The 6,655-nt window shown below is 37.1% G+C and overlaps 1 long non-coding RNA gene across 1 annotated transcript in view; it reads left to right on the forward strand.

The window, feature by feature from the left end:
• The window catches only part of LOC110139441 (uncharacterized), a 30,454-nt gene extending 24,099 nt beyond the window's left edge, over positions 1 to 6,355 (forward strand). Inside the window, exon 4 of the long non-coding RNA XR_002314497.2 lies at positions 6,038 to 6,355. This is a non-coding gene — a long non-coding RNA (uncharacterized lncRNA). The remainder of the gene's footprint in view (positions 1 to 6,037) is intronic.
• Positions 6,356 to 6,655: the final 300 nt, after the last annotated feature.

A 6,655-nucleotide genomic window follows, 5' to 3' on the forward strand; every position in this document is an offset into this window, starting at 1 on the left:
CAGATGGAGTCTTTACTACTGAGCCACCAGGGCAGCTCCAGATTATGATCTTTTTTAATGTTGCTATAAGTGTCAGAAAAGTTTTTAACGACAATGAAACTTCTTGTGTGGTGTTACCCCTCAAATGCTATGCAAGCATCTCTTATAGCTCAAAAGCAATCTGTATTTGTGTTGCCAATTTGTAATTTCAAGGGTATGTGTCAATCACCATTAAAAGACATATGGACTAAACGTGTAAAAATGAATATGGTTCATTTGTTGAGTGAGTGACTGAAGTCGCTCAGTCATGTCTGACTCTTTGCGACCCATGGACTGTAGCCTATCATGCTCCTCCGTCCATGGGGTTTTCCAGGCAAGAGTACTGGAGTGGGTTGCCAGTTCACTTGTTAGGGTGATGAAATATGTTAGGGTGATGAAATTTCCCCAACGGTTTTGACTTGCATTACCATGAGGTTTATGAATTTTTTATGTTTAAAGCAGTGGTTCCCAGACTTTTTGGTGAGGGGACTGGTTTCATAGAAAACAACTTTTCCACAGAAGGAGGGTGGAAGAGATGGTTTGGGGATGATTCAAGTGCATTATATTTATTCCTTACTTTATTTCTAATCTAATGCCACTGCTTATCTGACAGGAGTTATCAGTTCATGGCCTGGAGGTTGGGGACCCCTGGTTTAAAGGAAAAAGGCTAAAAATTGTTGTCAACAACCTAGCTCCAGAGACTGATTCCCATGTTAGCCCATTTCATCTCCAAATTAATCTCCTGAGAATCTGAGAATTCTGTAAGATCCCAAAGAACACTGCCAGCTTTACATGATCATAGCAACATTTTTTTTAAACAATTTGAGAGTGTTTTATGTATTATATACAACATGAAATACTGTTTAAAATGATAATCATTACACCTTTGGAAAAATGATGTGTTCAGTTTACAAAATTATACAAAAATCAATTGCCTTGCTATATACCAACAACAGAATATCTAAAAAAGAAATGAAAAAAATCTCATTTCTAAAAGCATCAAAAACAATAAAATAGTAATACATTTAACCAAAGAGGTGAAAGAACTGTACACTGAAAACTCTAAGACTTTGATGAAAGAAATTGAAAGAAACAATTAAATGGAAAGATATACTGTGTTCATGGATCAAAAAATTAATATTATTAAAACGTCCATACTACCCAAAGCCATCTACAGCTTCAATGCAATCTCCATCAAAATTTCAGTAACATTTTTCATAGAAATAGAGCAAATAATCGAAAATTTGTATGAACCACAAAATATCTTCAAAAGCCAAAGCAATCCTGGAAAGAAGAACAAAGCTGGAGAAATCACACATCCTGATTTCAAATGATATCACAAAGTTATAGTAATCAAAAGAGTGTGGTACTATCATAAAAATGGACAACGGAACAGAATCAAGAGTCCCCTTCTACCAAAATCATGCATATATGGACAACTAATGGGCTTCTCAGGTGGCGCTAGTGGTAAATAACCTGCCTGCCAATGCGGGAGAAGTAAGAGATGCTGATTTGATCCCTGAGTTGGGAAGATTCCCTAGAGGGGGACACTGCAACCCACTGCAATATTCTTGCCTGGAGAATCCCATGGTCAGAGGAGTCTGGCAGGCTGCAGTTAATGAGGTCACAAAGAGTCAGAGATGACTGAAGCAACTTAGCACACACATACCCACCCACAACTAATAATTTACAAGATAGACAAGAATACTCAATGGGCAAAGGATAGTCTCTTCAATAAATGGTGTTGGAAAACTGGATGCATGTGTGCTAAGTCACTTCAGTTGTGTCTGACTCTTTGTAATCCTATGGACTATAGTCTGCCTGGCTCCTCTGTCCACAGGATTCTCCAGGCAAGAATACTGGAGTGGGTTGCCATGACCTCCTCCAGCGTATCTTCTGAACCCAGGGATCAAACCTGCATCTCTATCTCTCCTGCATTGGCAGGCCAGTTCTTTACCACTGCTGCTACCTGGGAAGCCCAGAAAACTGGGTAATTTCATGCAAAAGAATGAAGTTGGATTTGTATCTTACACCAGTCACAAAATTAACTTGAAATAAATTAAAGACTTCCTGGAGAAAGGAATGGCAATGGAGATTAAAGACTTAAAGACAAGACCTGAAACCGTATAACTTCTAGAAGAAAATGTAGGGACAAAGCTCTTTAACATTGGTCTTGGCAACGATTTTTTAGGTATGACACCAAAAGCACAAGCAACAGAAGCAAAAATAAACAAGTGGTACTACATCAAACTAAAGTTTTTGCACAGCAAAAGAAGCAATCGACAAAATGAAAAGGCAATTTATAGAGAAAATATTTGCAAACCATCTATCTAATAAGGGGTTAATATCCAAAAAATATAAGGAGCTAACACAACTCAATAGCCTATCCAAAAATTGTTTTAAATGGGCAGGAGATCTGAATAGACATTCAAAAAAAAAAACATGCAAATGACTAACAGATACTTGAAAAGATGCTGAACATCATCAGAGAAATGCAAATCAAAACCACAGTGAGATACCATACCTATTAGAATGGTTATCAAAATGACAAGAGATTACAAGTAGAGACAAGAATATGGAGAAGAGAATCCTTGTGCACTGTTGGTATGAACGTAAACCAAAAAAGAAAGAAAGGAAAAAAAAAAAGCCACTATGGAAACCAGTAAGATTTGAGCTAAATAAAACTCCCCCTCCTACACAAAAAGGAAATTTAAGAACAGAGGGTTGTTACCAGGAACCCAAGAGTCAGGAAATAACATCAGGCACCAAGATGGACTTGAATCAAGAAATGGAAATCTGTTAGAGGCGGTACAAATGCCTGGAATTCATATGAGGGTACTTTTGTGGTTAGTTCATCCCCATCTCTCTTTCTTCCTTAATATCATCTTCCTTCCTCAAGGTTTCTTGCTTCTTTCTCTGTATATCTTCTTCCTCTGTCTCAATCTTTTGTATGCTCCAGGCATTCGCTCTCCTCTACGTGTGCATGGCCAAGTATAGTTGCCACCCAGCCGGCACGTTTACTTGTTCTAAATTCAAGTGGTCATAATTCTAAACATTAGAAGAGGAAATCCAATTAACCTTGTCTTCTTCTCTTCTGATGCAATCGAATATGTCCAGTCAGGCAGTCACATAATACAAACATGAGTATAGGGCACACTCCTAGGGGAAGTTCTCAGAGAAGGAGGCTTGTGGTCTGGGCAGACTTCCCAAAATGTGTATTCTCCAGCCCTTGAGGTTAGATTAGAATCCTGGTCTTTCTGACTCCAGAGCCAGAGTTCTTAACTACCATGTTAATCTGAAAGAAGGAAACGATACCTACTGGATTTCTACATTGTTAGAGTCACACCAGGGGCTTCCCTTGTGGCTCAGCGGTAAAGAATCCACCTGCCAATGTAGAACATGGGTTTGATCCTTGATCCAGGAGGATCCCATATGCCTCAAAGCAGCTAAGCCCATGTGCCACAACTATTCAGCCTGTGCTCTAGAGCCCAGGAGCCGCAACTACTGGGCCCATGTGCCACAACTACTGAAGCCTTTGAGCCCTGTAGCCTGTGCTCCGCAACAGGAGAAGCCACTGCAAAGAGAAGCCTGTGCATCACAATGAGAGGGTAGCCCCCACTCTCCGCAGTCAGAGAAAGCCTACCGGCAGCAACAAAGACAAGGCTTCGCTGGTGGCTTAGATGGTCAAGTGTCTGCCCTCAATGTGGGAGACCTGGGTTTGATCCCTGGGTTGGAAAGATCTCCTGAAGGAGGAAATGACCCAGAGCAGCCAGAAATAAAATAGATAAGTAGGAGTTTTAAAAAAAGATTTATTGTAGAGTTTTGTGGTGTTAATTCAGAAAAAAATAGACCAACAGAATAGATTAGGTGACACAGAAATAGATTTACACATGGAAATCTAATATATAATAGAACTGGCATTGCAACAAGCTATAGAAACATGAATACAGTATGACTACATTGAAAAAAAGAAGTTGAAAATAGACAAAAATCAAGCCGTATATTATTTAGGGATTACCTGGTAAACTATTTTAAAAAGTAAGAACCAAAACTCAAACTTTGACAACCCCAGGGCTTAGGGAGGATAAGATTGGAGAGTTTTACACAGGTGTCATCAAAAATATTGTTTCTCAAATTGAATGGGGATACAGAGGTGTTCAATTTATTACAAAGTTTTATATTGTAAAAAGGTGCAACATATATTCTTTTGTTTGAGTATCTTTATATTTTTAATTTAGAAGGCCATCTGATCCTTTTTTTCTGAGTTCATTTTAAAAATCATTAGGTTAAAATTTGAAAATGCATAAATAATAAGGTTAAAGCATCACTATTATATAAAATTCATATAAATTAATCAGATAAATATTGTGTTGGAAAAGGAAAAGTCAAGAATAGACAAATTCAAACAAGAGATATAAATAGCCGTTAAACATATGGGGTTAAAAAAAGAAAACAACTTCCATCAAACTAAGTAGTAAAAAGAAAAAACCCTAAAATTGAATATTTAAATACTATCATCTCTCAAATTAAAAATACAAAAAACAGTTTAAAAGTGTTTATACTCTTTGGTTAAATAATATCATTTACAGGAAGCTGTTCTATAGAAGTAATTCTTATATATCCACAAATATTTTCATTACAAAATGAATAATATTTACTGAATATTTATGCCATGTGCCAAGTATGGTGCTAAACCATATGAAACATGTAGTTTTATAATCCCCATCACAAACAGCTGAGTTGGGCTAAATCACTACTCATATTACTCAGCCTAGATGTACTTGGGCCAGGATTCAAACCCAGGCAGTGTGCCTCTAGGGCCCATATTTTTAACTGCCACATTATACTATAGTATTGTTTCTAATTGTCAAAACAAAATATTTTTAATGATTCAATAACAGAGTGAGACAATTATTCATGGGGAAAAAAAATGAAAGAAAAAACTGGAAGCAACCTAAATGTCTAGTGAAAATTAAATAGCAAAAAAACCCAAAAAACAAAAAAAATCCAATGAAAGTCAAATAGCAAAGTAAAGTATTTATACTTTATATTTATATGCAATAGGAGAAGGGAATTACTCATTTCAGAAATTTTCATACATGGGAAAAATACATCTTAGAATGGAAGAAATGTGGTATCATGATTCATGCTAAATGTATCATTGTTAAACTAAAAATAGAATTCACACTAATGGTGAATCAATAATATACAGACAAACAAAGGATAGCACATTCTTATTTCTATTTTAATGTTAATAATATATTCACATTGTCCAAACATCAAACAAGCATAAAAATGTACACAGTAGAAAGTCTCACTCCCACTCAGTCCCAGATCTTTGGTTCCCAGCCCAACCATAGCACAAGTCACTGATGTTAGAAGTTTCTTGTTTAGACTTACAAAGAATTGTTTCGGGTAGAAGACAACATGTATTCTCTGTCCTCTTACATTGTTTACATGAATGATAAAATACTATAAATATTTTCCCAGCAGCTTGATTTTTTCATTTAATGTATCTTGAAGATCTTTCTAAATCAATACAAAAAGCAGGTACTCATTCTTTTCAATAACTGTGTAATATTCCAAAGTGTAATTATCTATTATTTAACAAGGCTTATACTAATTGACATTTATGCTGCTTCCAATTTTTCGCTATTGCCCCAAAAGAATGTTGCATTGAAAACTATTTCTTAGATACCATTTCTAGAATCATTATTAAAAGTAGAATGCTGGATCCAAATGTATACCCATTTACAATTTTGAAGGATACTGCCAGTCCCTAATGGGCTAACATCATCATGCCTCTAAGTTTTTCTACCCAAGAACACAGTCTACCTTTCCATTTGTCCCAGGCCTCTTTTGTGAAGGACAACAAATCCCAAACCCTTTACCTCTCAAAAAGTAGTATATATACAAAATTGTATACATTGATGATTTTGTTAGGGGAAGCACACTGATTGAAACCGCCCACCCTGGCCAGGCACCATAGTAACCATTTGCATGAGTTGTTTTATGACAGGAAATCCTGATAAGGAATATGGAACTAATAAGCCACCACCAGCCAGGAAGAGTTCCGGAAAGGTTGAAAGAAGACACTGCGTGTCCTTCCACTTCCCAGAATCCCTATCGGTAGCATCCATCTTGGCTGAGCGATGCGTGCGCCACCAGGAAAGACTCTGAATCAGAATGATTGGCCAAAGACCACCCGGAAACTAATCCCATCACCATAAAACCCAAGACTTCAAGCCACGCGGCAGAGCAGTTCTCCTGGGTTCCCTTACCCTCCTGCTCTCCACCCGGGTGCCCTTTCCCAATAAAGTCTCTTGCTTTGTCAGCATGTGTCTCCTCGGACAATTCATTTCCGAGTGTTAGACAAGAGCCCAGTTTCGGGCCCTGGAAGGGGTCTCCCTTCCTGCAATAATTTCAGTTATCAAAAAAAAAAAAAAAAAAAGAAGCTTATGTCAACATTGATTAATCTATCAGTGCAGGTGAGATTATGGTTTATATGGGCTACCACTATATTCTTCTTAATCTTTTTCTGCATTTTTCAGTTCTTTATTTTGTTTTGTTACAACGAGGGTGACTTTTTTTTTTTCCTGGCTGTACCCTGAAGCTTGTGGGATCTTAGTTTCACAAC

The sequence above is a fragment of the Odocoileus virginianus genome, chromosome 2, assembly GCF_023699985.2.
Source record: "Odocoileus virginianus isolate 20LAN1187 ecotype Illinois chromosome 2, Ovbor_1.2, whole genome shotgun sequence".
NCBI classification, from domain to species: domain Eukaryota; kingdom Metazoa; phylum Chordata; class Mammalia; order Artiodactyla; family Cervidae; genus Odocoileus; species Odocoileus virginianus.